At 47.7% G+C, this 24,746-nt stretch overlaps 1 protein-coding gene across 1 annotated transcript in view; it reads right to left on the reverse strand.

Moving 5' to 3' along the window:
* Nucleotides 1-13,504, reverse strand: part of LOC126537142 (uncharacterized) — a 104,183-nt gene extending 90,679 nt beyond the window's left edge. Inside the window, exon 1 of the mRNA XM_055073738.2 lies at nucleotides 13,134-13,504. The gene's annotated coding sequence lies outside the window, so the exon portion shown is untranslated. The remainder of the gene's footprint in view (nucleotides 1-13,133) is intronic.
* Nucleotides 13,505-24,746: the final 11,242 nt, after the last annotated feature.

The following is a 24,746-nucleotide window of genomic DNA, read 5'->3' on the forward strand; positions in this document are numbered from 1 at the left end:
TTGCACAGTGTGTGTGTGTGCGCGCGCGCCGCGTTTCTCTGCGAATACTTGTTGAGAGAGAAAGATAGCTACCTTTAATGAATCCTGGAGAGGTTACAATCTGGAGGCGTTACTAGCATGCGACATACGCCATATGGGCGTGATGATAAATGAAATGATACGCGCAGTGCACGTCGCGCGCACACACACACACACACGCACACAACAAACAAACAAACAAACAAACAAAGAAGGTTAAAGTGCCTTCGTTGCGCGAGACGCGCACGCTGTATTAGTCCATGGGCCGAGTAATTGTACCTCGGCTCAAGGCACGAAAATGGGACGAATGTTCGGCGCGGGCACTATAGGGCTGTTGTTTCGTGTTTCTAATGTGAATATAATGAATGACTTGCAAGCGCAGATCAAGTGGGCCGTGTTTTCCCGTACGGTTGGTTCGTGCAGTTTAACGTCGAAAAGAGACGCTATATGAGGAGGGCCGTGAGCTCCGTGGATTAATTATCGACCGTGCGGGTTTCTCTGGCGCACACCTAAGTGATGGCGCGCTTCTGCACTTGTTCTCCAGCTTCTTTGTTAACCTCCAAGTTTCTGCCCCATATGTTAGCACTGGCAGAATGCAATGATTGTACACTTTTCTTTCCAACGACAGCGGTGAGCGCCCAGTCAGGATTTGGTAATGCCTGCCGTATGCACTTCAACCCATTTTTATTCTTTTGTAAATTTCCTTTTCATGATATGGGTCCCCTGTGATCAATTGACCAAGATAAACGCACTCCTGTCCAGACTCTAGAGGGCGACTGGCGATCATGAATTCGATTTGCCTTGTCAGGCTATTGAACATTATTTTTGTCTTCGGCATACTAATCTTCAACCCCACTCTTACACTTTCTCGGTCGAGGTCCTCAATCATTTGTTGTAATTCGTCCCCACGGAGTGTTGCTGAACAGGAAAATGTCATCTGCAAACCGAAGGTGGCCGAGATATTTGGCGTTCACCCTTACTCATTATGTTTCCCAGACTAATAGCTTGAATACTTCTGGAAAGGATGCTGTGAATAACATTCAAAAGATTCTGTCAAGATTCTGTCTCCTTGCTTTACCCCTTTCTTGATAGAGAACTCTCTCCTTTTCTAGTGCAGAACCAACGTAGCTGTGGAATCCTTGCAGATATTTCCCAAGATATTCACGTATGCCTCCTGTACTCCTTGATTACGCAATGTCTCTATGACTGCTGGTGTCCCTACTGAATCAAATGACTCTTTATTATCGATGAAAGCCATTCAGGGAAGTTGATTCTCTCCGCAGATTTATCAATTACCTGACTGATGACGTGGATGTGATCCATAGCAGAATATCCCTTCCTAAAGCTAGCTTGCTCTCTTGGTTGATTAAAGTGCTCCCCTTATTCAATTGTAAATTATCTCAGTGAATATTTTATTTAATATCGAAAGCAAGCTAACGAGACTAATATTTATTCAATTCTTTAACGTCTCCCTTCTTATGGGCTCGTATAATGTTGGCATTCTTCCAGCTGTCTGGTACACTTAAAGTCTTGTAGCATTGCGCATAAATGACTGCAAACTTTTCAAGCATGCTATCAACCCCACCTTTGATTCAATCGTCTGTTATTCCACCTTCTCCTGGCGCTTTTCCCCGGGTCATGTCTTGCAAGGCCATTCTAACTTTATCACTAGCTATAGAAGGAGCCTCTGTACCCTGTTCATCACTGTGTATACTTCGAACGAAGGTAGCGTGGTTGCTCTGGGTATTGTACAGGTTGTTACGTTTCGCCTACAACGCGCGGTAATGCCGGCGCGGATGCAACGGACGCCGGGGCTTTGTTCAAAACGGCTGACATTTTGGCCTGTTCGACGCCGCCGCAACGCCTACCCGCCAAGCGTGTCCAGGCGTGTTTCAGTGCCACGTGTCTTCGTGTGTGCGTGTGTGTGTGTGTGCCCTCGCTTGTCAAAGCGCGGCAGCCGGGGAGCGGAGTTCCCCGAATGAGGAGCCTGGACGTCTCTCGGCTCAACTGTTCGCGCCGTCGTGTGGGTGAGGGTTGGCGATGCGTCACTACACTCGGTTCAGCAGGTCTCTCGGCCCGACAGTTCGCGCCGTCGTGGGCTCCTGCTGCGCCGTCCCGTGACCTTCATCCCGTGACCTTCCCTCCTTCCCTTTTGGACCGCGACGCCGGGAGTATAAGAGCAGCTGCCCCCGGACGCCAAGAGAGAGGCTCCGATTTGTACTGTTGAGTTACGTGCTCTCCCGTCTCTCCACTTCGGTCGTCCTGACCGGCCGCTCTTTTGCTATGTTAGAATAAACAAGTTGTTTTGTTACCAGTCTTCTCATGCTTTGCCGGGACCTTCGGATGCTTCCAGTGCCCCAGGCCGCCAGGCCAACGCTACCCTTGGGGCTTGCGACCCATTGGCAATAACGGGCGTCAGCACCGAGACCCCAACAACTCGTGCCAGCGGTACGATTTCAACATCTGGTTGCCAGCGGTGGGATCGCGACAACGGAGGCCAGCAGCGAAGAGATGCGGTTGACTGTATGCTGAGCAGCACAACGACCATCCGGGAGCAGCGCAACGAGCCCTGTGTGATGACTGGTTGCCTGCAGCGGAACGACTGCGCTGAAGTCTTGGCTGCGAGGTTTGGTGAGTGCGGGACTTTCTTCTTCTGAGTTTTGCCAGGCTTTTGTTAGTGTTAGAAACAGAGCTGGTAATTGTGGTTGTCGTTGCTACCGGGTTAGTTTGCGGCAAGACAATAGTAGGCAGTAGAGAAAGCAGCATTCAGAGCAGCCATGGATTTGAAGTCGTTGCGCAAACCGAAATTGCTGGAGCTTGCGAGAGAGTTGGGTCTGGATGTCTCAGACAAACTCAGAAAACCAGAACTGCTAAGGGCTATTCTTGAGTTAGAAGCTGAGGATGACGAGCTGTCGGAATGCCTTGAGACCATTGAGGAGAGGGAGGAGCAAAAAGAGAAACAGGAGCGCGAACTTAAAGAACAGAAAGAGAAAGATGAGCGCGAACGTAAAGAGCAACAAGAGAAAGAAAGAGAGCGTGACCGTCAACACGCTTTGGAAATGAAGCGTCTCGAGTTAGAGATGGAACGCGCTCGTAATGGAAGTCAGGCACACGGTGCAGGAGAACGAGTATTGTTCAAAATGACTGACCTGATGCGGCCGTTTAAGCTTGGAGAGGACATTGGTTTGTTCCTGGTTAACTTTGAGCGAACGTGCGAGAAGCAGGGGTTCTCTCGGGAAACGTGGCCACAGCGCTTGCTCACTTTGCTACCCGGCGAGGCGGCCGACGTAGTCGCTCGCTTGGAGAGAGAGGAGGCAGAGGATTTCGACAAAGTGAAATCGAGTCTGCTAAAAAAGTACCGGCTGTCAGCGGAGGCGTTCCGTCGGAAGTTTCGGGAAAATGAGAAAGGCAAAAGTGAGTCATATACAGAGTTTGCGTACAGGCTTATGTCAAACATGCAGGAGTGGCTCAAAGAAGAGAAAGCGTTTGGTGACCACGAGAAAGTTCTGCAGTGTTTCGGGCTAGAACAGTTTTATAGTCGGTTACCTGAGAACGTGCGGTACTGGGTCTTGGATAGGCCAGACGTTAGTACGGTGGCTAGAGCCGCTGAGTTAGCCGAGGAGTTTGTGACGCGTCGGGCTCGCGGAGCTAAGGACGGTCAAAAGGGTGAATTTGGCTCCAAGTTTGAGAGGCCAAAGTTCACGCCCATGAGAGCAAAGGGGGACACACGTAGTTCGGATGCGAGTGAAAGCAGTCCGACCGAACGTACGGAGACGGCGGCAACCGAAGCCGAACGCAGAAGGCGGTTCGAGATGAGGCAAGCGCGCGTTTGTTATACGTGCCAGAAGCCGGGTCACTTTTCGGCGCAGTGTCCGACCGAACGTAAGGAGACGGCGGCAGCCGAAGCCGAACGCAGAAAGCGGTTCGAGACGAGGCAAGCGCGCGTTTGTTATACGTGCCAGAAGCCGGGTCACTTTTCGGCGCAGTGTCCAGAAACAAAAACACAAGTCGTGTTTTTGTCTATATGCAGCACTGACGAGAACATGAAGCTTCTCGAGCCTTACATGCGAGACCTCCTCGTGAACGGGAAAGAGTGCCGAGTGCTTCGCGATTCCGCAGCTACGATGGATGTAGTTCACCCCTCTTACGTAGAACCCGATATGTTCACGGGCGAGTGCGCATGGATCAAGCAAGCAGTGGAAGCTCATAGCGTGTGTCTGCCGGTAGCAAAAGTGCTTATTGAAGGACCTTTCGGAGCACTTGAGACGGAGGCCGCAGTGTCATCTATGCTGCCCCCCCAGTACCCGTACCTATTTTCGAACAGGTCCGATCACCTCCTGCGCGAGAAGGGGCTTTTGTTTGGGGAGGCTAGCGTTCAGGCCTTAACCAGATCGAAGGTTCGGGAGCTCGCTGCAAAGGCGGTAGTTGCGGGGCCGACGTTGTTGAACGATGAGAAAGGGTCAGAGGCGCAGCAAGCTGGTATTCAGAGCACGCCCGAACGGGACAAAATTGAGCCTGTAGCGTTAAAGGCACCAGATACTGGAGAGGAAATTCCCGATGCGGGAAAGTTAGAAGAGCTTCCGGTCGAGCTTCCGGGACTAGGCTCAGTGACGAACAGGAAAGACACCGATCAAGTCATTAGTGACTTAATAAGTAAAGCATCGCTGTCGCCTGAGCAGAAAACCGAACTACACCAGCTCTTACAAGAGTTTCAAGGTCTGTTCTCTGAGAGGCCTGGTAGGACTTCTGTCCTTACTCATGACATAGAACTTACCTCCCCAGAGCCAGTACGATCCAAGGCGTACCGGGTGTCACCCCGCCAGAGCGATATTATGGAGGCTGAGGTAAAGAAAATGCTACAGCTCGGTGTTATTGAAGCGGGTGAGAGTGATTATACCTCCCCTTTGATTTTAGTTGAGGTACCGGGCAAGGAACCTCGTCCTTGCGTCGACTACCGCAGGCTTAATTCCATCACTAAGGATCAAATTTATCCGATCCCTAACATCGAGGAGCGCCTTGAGAGAGTGAGTAGCGCTCAGTTTATTTCCACCCTAGATCTTGTCAGGGGTTATTGGCAGGTTCCACTTACAGAAGAGGCTAGTAGGTATGCGGCGTTCATTTCACCAATGGGGACATTTCGTCCTAAAGTTTTGAGTTTTGGTTTGAAGAACGCGCCATACTGCTTTTCGAGCCTCATGGATAAAGTGTTGCGGGGACAGCAAGAATTCGCTTTACCGTATCTAGACGACGTAGCGATATTCTCCGCATCCTGGCCGGAACATATGGCGCACTTGCGGGCAGTGCTAACCCGCCTGCGCGATGCGGGCTTGACAGTCAAGGCTCCCAAGTGCCAGTTAGCACAGGCCGAGGTTGTCTACCTCGGACACGTGATTGGTCGGGGTCGACGCCGCCCCTCTGAAATAAAGGTGGCCGCTGTGCGAGACTTCCCGCAACCGCGCACGAAGACCGATATTCGGTCGTTCTTAGGTGTCGCCGGCTACTATCAGAGGTACATCCCCAGGTACTCTGATATCGCGGCTCCCTTGACGGATGCTCTAAGAAAGACAGAGCCGCAAACAGTCGTCTGGGATGAGACGAAGGAAAGAGCTTTTAGCGCCCTAAAGAGCGCCCTAACAAGCCAACCTGTGCTACGATCGCCCGACTACACAAAAGGGTTCGTTGTTCAGTGTGATGCTAGTGAGCGAGGCATGGGCGTTGTACTGTGCCAACGGGAAAATGGAGAAGTAGAACACCCCGTCCTGTATGCTAGTCGTAAGCTGACCAGTCGTGAGCAGGCGTATAGCGCCACCGAGAAAGAGTGTGCGTGTATCGTGTGGGCCGTTCAGAAATTGTCATGTTACCTAGCCGGCTCGAGGTTTATCATTGAAACGGATCACTGCCCTCTCCAATGGCTGCAGACCATCTCTCCCAAAAATGGCCGCCTCCTGCGCTGGAGCCTCGCTTTGCAACAATATTCCTTTGAGGTGCGTTACAAAAAGGGGAGTCTCAACGGTAACGCCGATGGCTTAAGTCGAAGCCCCTAACGTGGGAATCAGCCTCAAAATTGCTTGTTACTGATGTTTTTCTTCCTGAGGCAGGATTTTTTTTAACTTATTGCTTTTGTGTAGTGTTTCAAAGTGATGATGTGCTTTTTAGTGCAATTTTTCCGATTTGTGGACGCGTTCTGAGTGTTGCTAAACTACTGTAAGGAACTAGGCAGCAGTAAAAAAAAGGGGAAAGAGCCTGGCAGGGCTTAGTGAGGGTTGTGCCGTGCTTGCTGACTGAGCGGTTGACTTTTGGCGTGGTTCTAACGCTTGCCGCAAACGAGAACAAAAATGTCAACTCTCCCGAAGTCACTTTGCAGTGTCCTGTGTGCACCTGAACGTGAGAACGAGGCCTTCTCTGTGAGCTGCGCTCAAGAAACGCCCAAGGACGCCCAACTTCGGTTATGAGCATCATCGAGCGACATCCCTCCGGACAGCGGATGCAGTCCCCTGACCTTCGGGATCTCCTTCCCCCGGCGGGGCGGTCTGTTACGTTTCGCCTACAACGCGCGGTAATGCCGGCGCGGATGCAACGGACGCCGGGGCTTTGTTCAAAACGGCTGACATTTTGGCCTGTTCGACGCCGCCGCAACGCCTACCCGCCAAGCGTGTCCAGGCGTGTTTCAGTGCCACGTGTCTTCGTGTGTGCGTGTGTGTGTGTGTGCCCTCGCTTGTCAAAGCGCGGCAGCCGGGGAGCGGAGTTCCCCGAATGAGGAGCCTGGACGTCTCTCGGCTCAACTGTTCGCGCCGTCGTGTGGGTGAGGGTTGGCGATGCGTCACTACACTCGGTTCAGCAGGTCTCTCGGCCCGACAGTTCGCGCCGTCGTGGGCTCCTGCTGCGCCGTCCCGTGACCTTCATCCCGTGACCTTCCCTCCTTCCCTTTTGGACCGCGACGCCGGGAGTATAAGAGCAGCTGCCCCCGGACGCCAAGAGAGAGGCTCCGATTTGTACTGTTGAGTTACGTGCTCTCCCGTCTCTCCACTTCGGTCGTCCTGACCGGCCGCTCTTTTGCTATGTTAGAATAAACAAGTTGTTTTGTTACCAGTCTTCTCATGCTTTGCCGGGACCTTCGGATGCTTCCAGTGCCCCAGGCCGCCAGGCCAACGCTACCCTTGGGGCTTGCGACCCATTGGCAATAACGGGCGTCAGCACCGAGACCCCAACAACTCGTGCCAGCGGTACGATTTCAACAAGGTCAGTATAAAATTCTACAGATTTTACCATCACTACTTCAAATGAAGGTAGCGTGGCTGCTCTGGGTACTGTACAGGTCAGTATAAAATTCTGCTGATTTTACTATCACTACTTCGAATGAAGGTAGCGTGGCTGCTCTGGGTACAGTACAGGTCAGTTTAAAATTCTACTGATCTTACTATCACTACTTCGAATGAAGGTAGCGTGGCTGCTCTGGCTACCGTACAAGTCAGTGTCAGTGTAGAATTGTTGCTTTTACTAGATCATCAAAATTACAGATGACATTACCCTGCTTATCTTTCAGTGCATACATTTTACCTTGCAACTGATTTCATGCTGCGGCTACTTTTTTTACTCCTTCCCCAATCTTTCCCACGTTATAATTTCGTATATCCCTTACTTTCTTCTTGTTGATAAGTTTTACAGTTCAACGAATTCTATCTGATCTCTTGAGTTTCTATATATGCTGGCTGAAAGGGTGCCGTGAAATGCGTTGCAGTTCCATCTAAATGTTTTCCATAATAGATTTTTCCGCACTTCCACGGTCAGGTCTTGAACACATTACCCGATAAGATAGCGGGTCGAGAACAGCCGTCGTCATATGCCTCGATTCGCACACTCTTGAACAAATTTTCGTCCTTTGGGGTTTATCTTACCGCACGACAATAATCGTCATCTGTATTGTCCGCATTTCCTTTATTTAACGTGCGAGCCCGCTACTTCCAAGTCACGAACGGCATGCGCGTTATCAGCATGACAGAGTATTCTCGACAGGAAAGTAGCGAGGGCAGCGGTTTCAAGAAAGGAAACGCAAGCAAGCAGATGACGATTATCGTTGTGTGGCAAGATACGCCCCAAAGGGCGAAAATTTGGGAGTGTAGGAGCATCGCACGCCTTATACGGAGGGTGTAAATTCTACTCCCATCGGCGGCAGATTGGTTTTTTCTTCCACTTTCATTTCAGTTTGCCTCATAATTTCTACATTTCAATTAAAAACCATGTAACATGCCCTATACTTTCATTGGCGCCATTGTCTGTTGGCTTTATGTGGTTCTCCCTGATTTCTTGTATCGCAACCGCCTCGACCGCTGTATATTCCACCTCCCTGTTCAGTAGATAGCATGCGCTGCAAGACAACATATCATATTGACCGCAAATAAAGACGGGGACAGTGGAAGAGAACACAAAAACGACACGGGCGTTGTCGTTTTTGTGTTCTCTTCCGCTGCCCCGTCTTTATTTGCGGTCAATATGATATGCAGTAAACACCAACTAGGCCAAACTGAAGTTCTTCTGAAGCGTTTTTCTGCTGCAAAACAAATTTTAGATAAAATAGATTTGTAATAAGAAAGCATGTGAATTGTCTTTCTGTTTCAGCCATAATTCACTCTTAAAACGGTTGCACTATTTGGGGTGTATATTTGTCCCGCAACAATAATCGCCATCTGTCTTGCTTGCGTTTGTTTTCTTGCAAGCTTGGCGCTCGCTACTTTCATGTCGAGAATGCTGTGTCACGCTGATAACGCGCATGCCGTTCGTGACTTGGAAATACCGGGCTCGCAACGTTAAAGAAAGGAAATGCGGGCAAGACCGATGACGATTATGGTTGTGGGACAAGCCCCAAAGGGTGCAAATTTTTTAAAAAAGTGTTTAATCGGGTTAGCTACTGTGGGCATAGATAAGCTTATCTACGTTAGTCCTACGTTACAATCGGTGGTGCCTGGCTAAACTGACAGTCACCTGACTAAAGTGACTTCACACCTGACTGTTCAGCTGGCTGGTGTGCCACGCTATCACACTGTATTCGAACCGTTTTCCACATCTGTATTTGAACACTATCCGCGGACCGTTTCCACAGACTTTGACAGCGTGAGCTCAGCTCGGCTCGCCTCCAGTAAGTTACTTATCGCTAAAGAAGGAGCACATTGCATCCTAAAAGGGAGTAAAGACACAACCTATTCCGAGTCCCGCGAACAGCACGGCCCTAGTGCCAAAATGGCCCGAATATACGAAAAGAATGCTTTAAAATCAATTGTTTCGAAATTTAAAGATAGCTAGCTTAGTTTTCATTTTCACCGATAACAGTCAGCGCATTTCCGACAAATGAATGAAATCACATAGTTTGGAAATAGTTTATGGCATAAATTATATTTTTTAGACAGGGTGGTGAAAGACGGCCAACGGTCCGTCAAAGCATCAGTGCGGAAAGTTGCCATAAAAACGGCATGCCTAGCGACTGCACCTTGAAGTTATCATACAAGCTCACAGCGACATCGGTGAGTTTACTCTCTAATCACTCTATTTGGAAACGTGCAGGCAAAACTGCGCCTTCTTAAAGAAACACTAACGGGAAACACTGAGCGAGCTTAGATTGCTAAACTATCATATATCTAAGTACTGCTTTCATAAAATTTTTCGTTAATGTATCGATTATTGAAGAAGAAAATGAAGGTACAAATTTTGTTCGTTTTTTTCCGCGCCAATAGCCCGTAATAGCTGCACGTCAATGTGAAGTCACAGATTTCAATCAAAAGTCTTTATTTCGTATTGGGGCCGTTGTGGATCGGTAGAGGCTCTTGAAGCTCACTAAATTCTGCATCGATTTTGGCTCCTTTACACCGCGATGTATGCATATATATAGCCCATCTTTACCGATAAAAAATTTACTCGATTCGGCACAGACGCCGTCATATAATACATGACGTCACGGTGGGCTGGTGCGAGAACTTCAAGGTGGCGTCGCCACTCGTCCTTAACTTGTGTGCCTTTTCTGGCTTACTGAGACTCGACCCGCGGTAATGGTGGCTTTTATTTTTTAATTTTTTTTAAAAATTGTAATATAGGGTAATGTACTAACATAAGTAAAAAAAAATTTCTCCTTAGTGTCCCTCAACATGCACGAAAATCTCAGTACTCTCACGTTTAGTCTGCGGCACGACTGGCCCGTTGTACTAATCGAATGCGCGAACTCGTACTCAGTTTTTGAAGGGCCATGGAGCCGCTGATCCATTGACGGGGACGACCGGGCACCGAATCCCTGACTTTTTGCTTAACACCGGACGACGACGACGACGACGATAATGATGATGACGATGAAAGTGGATGATGATGATCATGATGGTGAAGATGACGATGCCACAATAGCAACGCTGCATGTAGCATAGTGTTGCGCCACTGAAGCGGATATTTCACGAGAAGAGTGAAATCGAAGTAAAATGCATTGACGCGTTCATCATAAGCGAACTGCGCGGTAACAGAATGAAATTGACGAAGTCTAAATGTGAGAGACGGCGCCGATCGGTCGTATTTTCGGGAAACTACGTGCACAGAGACCACCATCGCACTCGTCATGTGTGTATTCGACTGCTGAGGAGTACGTATACGTGTCAGTTGTGAAGAATTTAGTCACTCGGAGGGGAAAAAAAAAAAGAACAGTGTCGCGCTGACTGCGCCGATTGCTTTGTAAGGCAAAAATAATTATTAATAGATAACGGACTGCTTGCTAACTAATTAAAACAGAAAGAGAACCACGCCCGTGGCCTTCCGTAAATGTCTATACCCACCTTTGTGCACGCACCGACTGGTAGTAATTTCGCTGCGCAGGCTTGCAAAGTTGAGAAGAGCGCCGCACACCACGTATGAGAGCAGATGGTCTGAACAGGAACGCAGAAATGAACCGACACGCCGAGCATGTCACTGCTCAGCCGGGACCGGCAAATGCTAATTAAATCGAAAACGCAGCTGGGCGACGCCATCACACACACACACACACACACACACACACACACACACACACACACACACACGCACACACACACACACACACACACATTCCATATATATATATGTGATGCAGACGGTCGCGCAGAGCGGATGTGTCTGTACGTGCGCAAGAATCGCCCAGCAACAGAAACCGTTTTCAATAATTACGATGAGAGCGCAATCAGCAGATAAAAGTGGGGTGACATTCGATAGGGCGACGTTCAATTCGTTCAGCAGACAGACCATGTCGAGTGTGTCACTTTGTTATGTTCTGGTCTTGACTCATACATCTGGGTTGGCGGTACTGCGAATGCGCAGACCCCAAATTCATTTTCTCCACTCGGTTTATTTGGCAGGCAGGGTCAGTAGCGCTCATAAACGTTGGAGTCGTGACACAAGCGCTTTGTGAACGCTGAAGGGACCGTCCTTAAAGCGCTGTGCGGTACTGCGCAAGCGCACACACAAAACGCGCTCAACCGCCGTGAGCGATAGCGTCGGCAAATTTTCTGTCATGGTCAGATATTTATTAAGTTTCCTATTGTATTATTCAGACACTTGCCCAAGGGCTCGAAGTAGAACATCTCTATAGACGTCCTACATTCTTTCTGCCCCACATAACGCGGATATACCCGCTGACCGCGATTCAACAAACGATGCGCTCGGTTAGTGAAAGTGATTGAGCGTTCGATTCTAATGCCTCCAAGGAATGCTCCTGCGGTTGGGAGACGCTGAAGTCGGACATGCTCACTCCTATGCATTATATAATTTTGGCCCACTTATAGTTCAACTTGCACATCTTCCGCGAAACTTCGCAGCCGCCAAGCGAGAGCACGAGTTCGGCTTTCGAAATATTCCGTAATTGCTAGTAGCGTAAAAAAATAAGGAATAAAAAAATTAAAAGTCAATCAATCAGTCAATCAATTTTATTATTATTATTAGACATTATTACAGTTACGAAGGAAATGTAATACAGAAGGAATATCTCCGAAATTAGCTTGCAGCTCTCACTTTATTCGGCAGCACGGTTCTTTCCTCCAATCGGTGATACCGCTTGATCTGCCGACATCCTTCATGTAACACTCGTACAACAATCAGCTAACGCGCGTGAATGTCCTATCATCATATCTCGATGACACGTCGCCTTGCTGTAACAAGCCACCTTTGCATGCATACTCCACCTCGATCTCGTTATCGCAATCGGCAGCGATATCTTCAGAAAATGCAGTGTGCGCTACTTAGAATCGCTCCCTGCTGCGGCTGCGCGCTATCTGTTAACCAGGAAAAACCATTAGCGCCCGCAGTCTCCAGCGTCTTCTGCACGCGCGCTGGATCGGTGGAAAGGGCGCGCGTGTGCCTCTCTCCATTCTGCATCCCTCTCGGAAAGGAAGCACGGCAGGCACGACTGCCCAGTGCGATGCTGATAACGACGTACTGCCGCATATCCGGCGCGCGCTTCGCTGTAGGCAGCGACATATCGCAATAAGCCGACGACCCTCGACGAGAGAGCGACGTTTGGCAAGGCGATATACTGGGCCCGAGGACATTTTTTTTTTTTTAATTTTTGCCCTCTCTCCCCGCATCCTCAAACACGCGCACCGCCACTGCTGACGCGCGGTCGTAACCTCCTATGCGAGTCGGTCGGTCGGGCCCAGCGAGGCCAGCAACTGCACGCGTTGTTTTTCACCAGTCTGCTGGCCTCAGCTGCGGAAGTCGCCTTTTCCGCTCGAGGACAAACAGCGCCTTTCTCCAGCGACAGAGGGGGGCTTCTCAAAAGATTCGGAGTCTTCGCTGTCACCACAAGAAACGCGTCAAATATTTCCCTCTCTTGGTGCGGAATTGTAGGCGTGCAGGCCGTGACGAGCGCAAAGAAAAGTTGGCACGCGAAATTGTCGCATATTTGGGGCGAACAGTTTCGGCCACAACGGGGAATATTCGGGGGATGTAGGCGTGTTCGCCCACGGAGCCGACACGCTGCTCCCTTAAATATACTAGAACCTTCGCCTACGAAGCGAGTCAAATATTTCTCTGAAACGAAATACGTAAACACGAGCAGGGGAAAGGCAATGTGAAAGAGTTGCGACGCGCGTCAAAGGGAGGAGAAAGTGTGTACTCACCGTGCCGCGAAGAACAATACACCCAGCTGTCAGAGGCCGACGACCGGCGATAATTCCATGGGAGGAAAGGTCGGCGACGCGTCGAGAAGCAGGCAGATCGTACCACGACGCGACGATACACGTATAGCCCAATGAGGCCCCCCTGCTCAACCTCGCGAAGGAGCGGACGGTGCCGCGGCCACGGCGTCGCGACGTCGTCGGTCTGGGCTGGCTCCTCAAACACGAAATCGACGGGCACGGCTGCGGCGGCCCAGGGGGAGCAGCAACAGCAGCAGCAGACACAACAAACGGCGGTGGATGCACGCACGGGAAGCTTTGGCTGGCTTGGACGCGTGGGAGAGGAGGAAGTCCGTAGTGTTTGGTGTGCTGGAGGTGGCCGAGGGTAAGGATAGAAAAAAATGAAACATAGAGAGATGATACAACATTCAGCGGCCCCTGGCGGAGCGATGCCGCACCTCAGTCCCGTATTTTGAGTGCGCTGCTTGGGGTGAGATGGTGCGGCGGCGCGCGCGGTGCTCGAGGTAGTCGAGCGCGGCCGCGGCAACGGCTTCGCGCGTTTGCTGCCCCGCAGTAGGGCCAGTTTTTAGGCAGCGGTGCGTTTCGCCTTTCCTTCCTCCTTTGCTGGGGCCGCGAGAGGAGAGAGCGAAGGAAGAAAAAAAAATTGCGGGCGAGAAAATATGCAGCCGGTACGCGCACTCTCGGCCGGCTTTTGAGACATCTTATAGTAGTTGCTACGGGGATACAACGTGCCCTGCTGTTTTTCATCCATTTGTTGTTGTTTTTTTATTCGTCCTAATGTGAAAGGTGAAGTAAGCTATGGACGAACAAGCTGCAGTCAGAAACACATATGGCGTGACAAATGCGAACGCCAACGAAATGTCAAGCTGAGTGATGAGGTATCCAGGAAGAGCGGGAAAGCGAGCGGCATTAAATTTCGTTTATATAGCTTGGCACTCAAGTAAGCAATGCAGCTTTATAAACTGGTCAGTCAGTCTGAATTAGCGTGTCTGTACATCACGTGTCTCTCCGCGTAAGATCTGTTGCCTGCTGCACCCTCTAGCGCAGTAGAAGCCTCGTAGCACGCCTTGTGGCTACGGGTACATTTGTAGATGTTCACCCGGACATCGATGATAGCACGCAGGCTGCTTATGTAAATTAAACATGGTGCGGGACGGAAACTCCCCTGCAACTCTCCATAATTTCCGCCATCACTGTAGTTTATTATTATTATTATTATTATTATTATTATTATTATTATTATTATTATTATTATTATTATTATTATTATTATTATTATTATTATTATTATTATTATTATTATTTCATTGAACGGGTCCAAAATTAATTTATATCTATTTTCTAGCCCCGCTTTTGCTATTCTGGGGACCATAGTCCAGCCCTATATCAAATATATCAAATTCAGACCTTTTGTTCCTCTGTAAGTTGGTCCATAGCATTATACATTGCCCAGAGCTTCTGATTCATGTGCAACTTTCCGGGCCGCAAATATATACCAGGCAGCATTCCGCATTTTTCCTACCCGGCCTTGCTGCAATAAAGACTGTCCCAAGGCTCGACTCCAAAAGGCATTCTGCCTGTATTGACATATTCCAGAGTTAATTTCCTGTGTTTTGTACAAATGTAGAAAAACATGTTTTATGATTACCTCTCTCTTAATCCCGCCTCCTCGTTTTCTGTTTCGCGATTTATAATTGTTTACTCACCATAATTCGTAGATTGAAATATGTGCAATGAAGTAATTAATGAAACATTTAATTATCGTAATTAAGTTAATTTTTCAGTTAAACACTTTGATTTCTTGTCGAAGTAATGAGCACTAGGTTTAGAATTGTGCTATCTACCAGGCAATTTATAAAAAACTTGTGGTTCACATATATATAACGGTGCAGCTCGGCATCCTCCTTATAAATTTGTTGAGGGATCAAATACATGAATAATAACTGCACTGCTACTGCGAAAGATGCTGCAAACGAATTCTTGAATGCTGCGTACTGTCAAGACAAGTAAAATATGTATTTTTTCATAAAATAATACACTCGTATGTCCCAAAAATTTTGTCCGAAATAACTGACATCAATGCTTCCATGTTTTTTGTCCATTTGATAAGTAAAGAAACTATCACACGAACTTTTGAACTATATCAGTTCGAAACCAGCAAAGCAGTGCATGCCGCTGATATGAAAAATACAAAGGCCGTGAAATGAAAAAGTTGAGGACAAATGTTTTAATGAAACTTTGTCAGTCAAGAACCTTGTTTACATTATTGAATAAAGGGAAAATCAGACATCCACCCGTTCGTAGCAATTGCTACAAAGGAAACCCATACGGGTTCCTCGAAAGAAAAGCCTCATAGTTGAAGAAAAATTCGTCCTGGTCCGGGACTCGAACCCGGGACCACCGCCTATTATTGTACATATACAATGGCCAGGGGAAATGTCACGCTGTCATTTGTTCCAATTATTGCTCATAAGCAGCCGTCCCCGGTCGTGTATTGCAAGTAATTGCACCGAAATTATAGTCGCAACAAAGGGCGCATATAAAAAGCAGGAGTTCTGCAAAATATACGAGGGCGAGTCAAATGAAAGTGAGCCAATGCGAATATATGACAAACGGGGTACTTTATTTCAAAGTAGTCTCCATGAGCATTTAGACATTTGTCCCACTGACTAACGAGTCGCGTGATTCCCCTCTCATAAAACTCCTTGGGTTGCTGCTTCATAAATCTGTAACTGACTCTTTCACGTCATCGTCCGATACAAATCTGGTTCCCCTTAGCTTTTTTTTTTTGTTCAATTGCCCCAAAATGAGGAAATTGCAAGGTGACAGGTCTGGGCTGTATGGCGCATGTTGCAGCGTTTCCCACTTGAACTTTGCCAGTTTTGTATTAACCACATCAGCGACGTGGGCACGGGCATTCTGGTGGAGCAAGATGACCCGATTCGTCAATTTTCCACGCCGTTTGTTCTTGATTGAGACAAGCAGCCAATCCGGCGTTTTAATATATCGGAAAAGCTTTATAGTCTCTACAGGTTTAGCAAATTTTATCAATATAGGTCCCTGACGATCGAAAAAAAAAATTTAACAACACCTTTCCGGCGGAAATGACAGCCTTTGCTTTCTTTGGGAGTGGTGAATTCGAGTGTTTCCACTGGAAGCTTTGCCGTCTTCAGGCTCGTAGTAGTGGCGCCATGATTCGTTCCCGGTCACAATTGCAGACAAGAAGTCGTCACCCTCATTGTGATACCGGATCAGATAAGTCCCCAAGGTAGCGCCGAACTTCTCCATCTTTTGGCGGTGGTTCAAAATCTTGGTCATCCATTGCGCACACAAGAGCCGATAACCGAGATGTTAAGGAATTATGGTATGAAACGAACTGTGATTGATGTTCACACGCTCAGCCAGTTCATCGATGCTTATCCTCTGTTCTTGTCTAATCAGCTCATCATCGTTTGCAGTTGCGTTGGGGGTGATTGATTACACGGTGGCTTTGGCCCGGTCTTGGATCGTCTTTGCAACTTTCACGTACTTCTTTGAACCGTTTGCTCCAACGCTTCACAGTGGCCAAATGAAATGCAATGTTCAACGTACACGGCAGCCATACGGCGACTAAATTCTTTTTAGGAAAGATCTTCAGCTGTCAAAAACCTACCGACACCACGCGGTTGAACTTTTGGAGCGTCCATTATGGCACGCAACCATGTTCAACCCAGTGTATGAGAGCATTAAAGAACCTTTATCCTCGCACCTACGTGTAACTTTTGTAAATGAGAGATGTCTGTGTGCTACGCGCATGCTTCGCAGATAATGAACAGAACCATTATTGCGCGGGGTTGGTTGGCTCACTTTCATTTGACTCGTCCTCGTAAATTAGAAATGCGAAGATACGATGGAATATACAAATGTGAAGAAACAGCTTGATAGAGGGCAAAAAAGTGTCACTGGCAACAAAATTCACGGCACGTATACACAAAACCTCGCAATAAGATATTTAAATATACGTATATGTCTCCAATAAATCTACGTGTCTAGAAAAAGTCATGGTATATAATGGGTGAAACAAGGCAAATAAACATGTTGCGCAATCACAGATTCACAGATCACATAATCCTAAGGCCCGCCCCTCCACCCTCCACTCCCCCGATATACCGCGCGCGACAGAAGGCACCGCGCTTCCTCCCCGCTTTTCTCCCTTGCGCACACAAGACTGAGCCACCATCGTAAGCTGATCCATGCCATCCCCCCACCCCCTTTCACTCGCACATACAGGATGCGGCGCGCGGTCACGATGTTATCGCCCTTGGACTTTATACGAAACATGACGGCGACGGCAGGAATGCGCCTGGAGTGTCCATATAATTGCTATCGCAATAATATAACAATATCCGGAACAGAAGCGTCCCGTGGCCCATTACTTTCCGCAAAAGAAGAAGTAACAAATCGAACTTTCACCATGCGACAATTCGCTGCGCCGCAACAGTGTCTTTTGTGTGTGCGTGCGGGGGGGGGGGGGGGGGCACTGAAATGAAAAAAACAGAAGCACAAAGTAGTTGGAACATCAATGCATTTCTCCGCAATCTTCGGGAACCAATATCTTGAAACTGATGTCATTCAGAGAATTCGCTCCAAGTGGATCCACCTTGACATCTCAGCCGCTAGAAATCGTAAATATATTCCATAAGGTAATTAGTTGAAACTTAATGAATGAATTTTGGTTAGTAGATTATGCATTTCATTTTTTTTTTGTGTATGCAAGCAACCTCCGCCTATACGAGTAGACCAGCTCATGGACTAAAATTGTGCTATCTACCACAGGCAACAAAAAAAATAATTTAAGTGGTCGCTGAAACAGCCTGTATATTGCCATGCCAAAACACTTACATTGCGCGCTCACGCTTCCAATTATTTATCCGCTCCGGGCTCCACGTCTTTGACAGCGCGAAGATGTCCGTTTTGAGCATCACGTGATGAGCTTCAATGCTGGGAGCGTGAGCATGAAGACCTCGGACGTGGAATGAGAGTGTGGACACGTACCGGTTTCGAGCTTTGCAGAATACCTCCACATTATAGACTGCTTCGTTTGCGTTGGTTTTTGGATATAGATGCAGACGCTTATGTGGCATATGGTTTAGTTTCCGCTTATATTGCCGACTTCATCGCTTCTCTGTTCCCGATTTTTTTTAAATCTCGAACTTAGGACTTGACACATAGTGAATGGGAGAGTGCCAGCATCTAACGTGTACCATGAGGCATCACGCCTATAGTTTTGAAAGCAATTGCGGCACACTTTTCTTGTGACATCGTTAGAACTCGTGCGAATAGAAATTTTTCAATACTTTTGATAGCTTTCTGCAATCTTGCTCGTAGCACACGTTTGTGGCGACCACAGCGTCATATACATATGTGATCCGCATATAAAGAGATTTCCACGAATGTGGGAATTCAGTTCTCCAGTCCAACAAGGGAGACGTCAAACAAGGTCTGACTTAAAACACCGCCCTGGGAAACTCTTCGATGCATTGTGTGCGGAGCTGCGCCACCTTCTTTTGTGGACATGTTGACTGACCGATCGGTGAGCTGGACTGAGATCCGGCGGTACATACGACCACCAACTCCAACGAACTTCAGAGCGTATAAGGTAGCCTCGTGAGTCCCGTTATCAAATGCTCCCTTGATGTCGAGGAATACTCCGATAATGACGTTGCGTCGCGCTTTGTTGAGTTTTACGCAGTTGACAAGGCTAATCAAGTTGTCTATGCTTCTGTGGCCCTTTATGAACCCTGACATTTGCGGAGGCTACACATACATGCTCACCAGCAAGCAGTCCATGCGCCTCAAACCATATTCTCCACAAGCTTTCCGACGCAACTGAGAAAGGCGATCGGACGACTAGTTTACGTCTATTGGAGACTTGCCAGGCTTGAGGACAGGGATAACACGAGCTCGTTTCCAGCAAGGTTCAAAGTGGCCACTCTCCCAGCTGGCATTGAATAAGGTAAGAAGGCACATCTTTGCCTTGTCGCCTAAACGTGATAGCTCGGCATAGCTGACGCAGTCAGGGTCAGGAGATGTCGCCTTGTTCACCAACGCCAACGCGCCAAGCAGCTTCATGATCGAGAAAGGCTCGCCTGCTGCAATAGTACTCACTGTTGCCGAAACATCCTGAGCAGCTTGGGGCAGAGATGTGAGCACCGCTGCGGCAACGATCTTGGAGCAGAAAGTCTCCGCCACGTCCAACTCGCTGTTGTTACGAGATAGTGCAACAGTACTGAAAGGATGTAGTTAAGTTGGCGGGGTTTTAGGCCGCGCACAGTGCTCCATATTTTTGACAGCGGTTTTCTGGTACCAAGTTTGGAACAGAAGGTCCGCCCGGAGCTTCTCACACTCAATGTCGGCCGTTGAGTGAGCTCGAGGTGGTTTCAGATGTTTAGTGCTACTCTGTTTTGCTCGATTTAGCGCACCAACAAACTCCTCGCACGACGACCCAGATAGGTCTGAATCCTCAATTGTAGCCTTCTATACCTCCAAGTTAGTGCAGCGAACCGTCCTTCGTTGTTTGTACCGCGTCGGACAGCCCAAAGAGATGTAAGTCCGCACGTGGTAACTGCCATGATTTTCGATGTCTGGGAACCAGGTCGCCTTAGACATAAGTTGCGCGGAGCTCATAGTGACGTCTAGTGCGCTCGATCGGTCATTCTTGAAGAAGGTTGGCTGCCCGTCGTTAAGAAATGTCAGGTTATTTCGAGGTACTATACATGTCGAAAAGGCGTCGACCGCGTCTGAAGACCTCCTATACCGCCCTAGGCGGGGAGATGCGCGTTGAAGTCCTCAGTTACACTATGTGCGGTCCAGATGTTCCATCTAACGTCCTGCAGCGCCTATCCATATCAAATGTAGCCCGAGGTGGTATGTGTGCCGCAATCGCCGTAATGGTCAAATTATCCCGCTTCACTGCCATTGCAGCATACGAGCCTCCTGTTAGAAAAGCATCAGACTTTTTTTTTTTTTTTGCTAACACCTGATGGATATGAAACAAGCCCGCTTGCGTCAGCCGACCTTGAACCTTCGTGCGCATGCGCTAATTTTTTTCCGCCTGTCGATAGCGTCAGTCGCTGCCACGCAGCGTTTGAGTGGGGTAGTGCGCAGTGCTCTCGTCGTTTTTTTATTACAGGGAAAATGGCGGAGCGACTGGAGCAGCGCTACTGCATCAAATTTTGCCAGAAGCTGGGCGACAGCCAAGTGGAAACCATTCGGAAGATTCAGACGGCTTTCGGTGACGATGCTATGAGCAGCACACAGATTAAGGAGTGGCACAACCGGTTTAAAGACGGCCGCGCACATCGGTGGAGAGCGAGCCACGCTCCGGTCGGCCATCAACATGCCGAAATGACCAGGCCATTGCCGAAGTGAACGCTGTGGTGATGCGGGACCGTCGTGTGACTGTCCGAGAAAGTGAAGAAGAGGTGGACATAAGCACTTTTTCTGTACATTCCATTATGACCGAAGATTTGGCCGTGAAGAGAGTTTCGGCGAAATTCGTGCCGAAGCTGCTCACGGTGGAGCAAAAGCAACTTCGTGTTGAAGTCTTACAGGACATGCTGGATTCCACAAACAGTGACCCCGACTTCATGAACACCATAATCACTGGTGACGAATCTTGTGTGTACGGGTACGACCCGGAAACCAAATCCCAGTCGTCACAGTGAAAGCATTCTACGTCACCAAGGCCAAAGAAGGCCCGCCAAGTGCGCAGCAACGTCAAAGTGATGCTGACTGCTTTCTTTGACTCCCGCGTTGTGGTACACCACGAGTACACAACACAGGGTCAAACGATCACCAAAGATCACTACAGGGATGTCATCCGTCGCCTACGTGATGCTATGCAGCGCAGCAGACCGGAGTTGTGGTCAACAGGAAATTGGCGCGGATGTCCTCCGTCGCCTACGTGATGCTGTGCAGTGCAAGAGACCGCAGTTGTGGTCAACAGGAAATTGGCGCACCCATCACGACAATGCTCCTGCACATTCCTCGCACTTGATTCAGATTTTTCGGCGAAAAACCAGGCTCCTGTAGTTCAACAGGCTCTTTACTCTCCTGACATGGCCCCCTGCGACTTCTGGCTGTTTCCCAAAATCAAGAGACCATTGAAAGGAGCGCGATTTCAGACAAGAGAGGACATATGCTGCAATGACAGCTGAGCTAAACTCCATTCCGAAAAAGGCCTACTCAGAATGCTTCCCACAGTGGCAGCACCGCTGGGAGAAGTGTGTGGAGTCCCAAGGAGACTACTTTGAGGGTTATTAGGTTTCCAACGCTTCAGTTATGCCATTTTTTTTTCTTCGGCCAAAGGTCGGATACTTTTCTAACAGACCTCGTACTCGTTGGATGCATCGGCCGCAATACATGGCATGAGCGCCGAACGTTAAATCATTGCGAACGGCCAAGAGAACTCTGCTGGTATCCGCACCTGCCGGTGAAAGTGTGACGGTACATCCAGGAAAGGCGCGAACGCTGGTGCGCACTCTGCATTCGGTGCGCACTGGAAAAGCGCACCGCTTTCCACGGTGGTCGCTCTTGTCGGAAACCATCCCTCGTGCCAGTGGGGATTGGCGTTTCGCAAACGACCGCGCACCCCGCGAGAAGTGCGCCAACGTTCCAACTCCTGCGTAGTTTTACGCACCGAGGCAGGCATAATTCAGCGCAAGTTTGAGAGGTTCCGTTTCCTCGTCAGTTTCCTGCGTGACTCGCAAATTCCGAGACGAAGGCGGGGAATGCGTACATTTGCGTGTGCTTTGGTTATGCGGATACGCTTGCCATGGCGTAGAAGTATGCAACTGTGACCCATTTGTATCCGTATATATAGGACTGAGGGTCAGAGACCACGTGGCTCGCCTTGCACACACGATGCCACGGCATGCACGTCATAGTTTATTTCGCTTTACAGTGAAGCCCCGTTAAGGGGAATTCCACAACAGCTTTCGCGCGGCGGTGAAGGCCGGCGACGTAGTCGGAGTAAAATGTCAAAGCACAGCAAGCAACGTAGCTTGCATCGCCACACCGGAGCGGCCGTATGCGGATACCGGGTGTTTCTGCCGAAGACCTCAGATAATTTTTCTTTTTTTTTAGCCAGCTGTGGCAGATAGCAGAATTCCAATTCTTGATGTGGATTGCTCAGACAGGCGGACATTATTCTGCACGAGAAATCAAAATGTACAATCAATTGGTTAATAAAAATGCACTAATTAAGTATCTAACTATCTTACGGCACATATTTGCTATATGAAAATTGTAGAGGGGAAGTTGGGAAGGCGGATTCAATTAAAACGAATTCTCACGATGACGCACACCAGTTCCGAGATATTAATTTCCGAACTTTGCGAAGAAATACGTTTAGGCGGTCGAGTTACTTTTGTGCTTCAAGGCATAAAACGGCGTTTTGTTTGAGGCGCATATCTGGAAAATGATGTCATCCATAGAATTATTTTCGAGTAGAGGCGCCTTACGGTCGTTACGGTAACTTATAAATTGCAATATGTGCCGTAAAATATTTAGCTAAAAACTTAAATAGTTATTTTTTTATATATAGTTAGTCCATTATGCATTTCCATTTCTGCAAGTAATGTCTGTCTCTTCGAGCGGACCAGCTCAAGGACTAGAAATGTGATATGCGGCCGATTTTTAAAAATTTTAACTTAAAATCTTCGTAGAAACACTTGGTATATATGGTGTCCCAGCTAATAAGTCAGCCAAGTAAGCTAGCCAACATCACTACTTTGAAAAGTCTGACAGTTATTATTATTAACAGATTGGAACAGCCTGCCATTATAACAATTGATAAACACAGACTCTATTGAACAGATGTGTCTTTAATATTAAGGGTATTGCCATGTCTGTACATGTTCTAAGTTGCTTGAGCATATTGTATTTAAACACCTTATGGAATATCTTGAAAATAATAACATACTTCATCCTTCTCAACATGGGCTCCGAAAAGGCCTTTCTACAATTACCCAGCTCATAGAAACCGCTCACGATCTTTCCGAGGGAATAAACAGCCTTGGCCAAACTGACATATTATTCTTGGACTTTTCAAAAGCATTCGATAAGGTATCCCATCCAAAGTTGCTGCTAAAGATTAATGCTATATTCAGGAACTCCAAAATAACACACTGGTTTTCTTCCTACCTCACCTCCCGTGAACAGTTTCTACACCTCGAAGGTTTTCAATCGTCTTCTTCCCCTGTGGTTTCAGGTGTTCCACAGGGAAGTGTCTTGGGGCCCCTTTTATTTTTGGTTTTCATAAATGACCTCCCAAAAGCTATCACGGTCCCAATCAGACTTTTCGCTGATGACTGTGTCGTATATAAAACAATTATGACCCCAACTGATCAAGAAGAACTGAACGCTAATCTGCATGCAATAGAACACTGGTGCGCTAAGTGGCAGATGGTGCTTAACTCTGACAAATCCGTAATTATGTCGTTACTAGAAAGAAAAATATAATGATATAACCTTACTCCATTGCAGGTAAACCAGTTAATAGAGTCCACCAGCATAAGTATCTCGGCTTAATCCTTCACTTCTGACCTATACTGGAATACACACTTAGATAATGTATGCTCCAAGGCACGCAAAGCAATTTGGGCACTAAGACGCAAAATCCGTAATGCAACTCCCTATGTAAGAACACTCACTTATAACACCCTTGTAAAACCTGTAATTGAATATGGCAAAATTGTTTGGGATCCTTACACTGCGGCTAACAAATTAAAAATTGAGAAAGTTCAGAAACTTGCTTCCCGTTTTATTTTCAATAAATATCGCCGAACTGATTCACCAACCGAATTATGTAAATTAGCCAACCTTAAAAGTTTAGTATACTGCACTAAGGTAGATAGGCTGCAGTTTCTTTACCTTTTAATTCGTGGCCACTTGTATATCAACCCATCACCATATTTTACAATACACCCTAATGAGACATCAAGACATCGCCATTCCATGTACATTCCTGTGCCGCGTTCTTATAACGATTGTTTTAAGTACAGTTTTTTTCCTCGTGTTATTAAAGAATGGAACATGCTGCCTGATTCCATTGTAAATATTAACTCCCTCGATGCCTTTCTAGAATGCCTGAAATCTTACCTGGACCGTAGTACACCAACGTAATAGTTGTGCCTCAGCACTTGCATGCGTTTTCTTATCTACTGTTTGATTTTTCCTTTGTCTTTTGTGTCGATATCGTAGTTGTGAAATGTACCTTGTTTAGAATGTGAATTTATTAGATTTTCCACTCCTGTAATAGCCTGAGAAAGGCTCACAGTATCAATAAATGAATGAAATGAATGAATGAATGTCGGCAAGCCTACTTACTGTTTTCTTTTTCTTTTTTTAGACATGAATTTTGTTTGATACTTTCCATATCTTCCTTATTCTATTATTTTCAGTATTTTGCAATGGTCGCTCGTTCAACTTCCGGCACTTGTTTCCTTTTTTTTTTTTCGCGATAGTGGTTGCAAGTGCTCATATATGCGTGTGATATTGTTCTAATGTTTGCCAGGTTGTCTTCCTTCAGTGTACCTTCTCTTAATCTTATTT

This window comes from Dermacentor andersoni, chromosome 4 (genome assembly GCF_023375885.2).
Source record: "Dermacentor andersoni chromosome 4, qqDerAnde1_hic_scaffold, whole genome shotgun sequence".
In the NCBI taxonomy this organism is placed as follows: Eukaryota; Metazoa; Arthropoda; class Arachnida; order Ixodida; family Ixodidae; genus Dermacentor; species Dermacentor andersoni.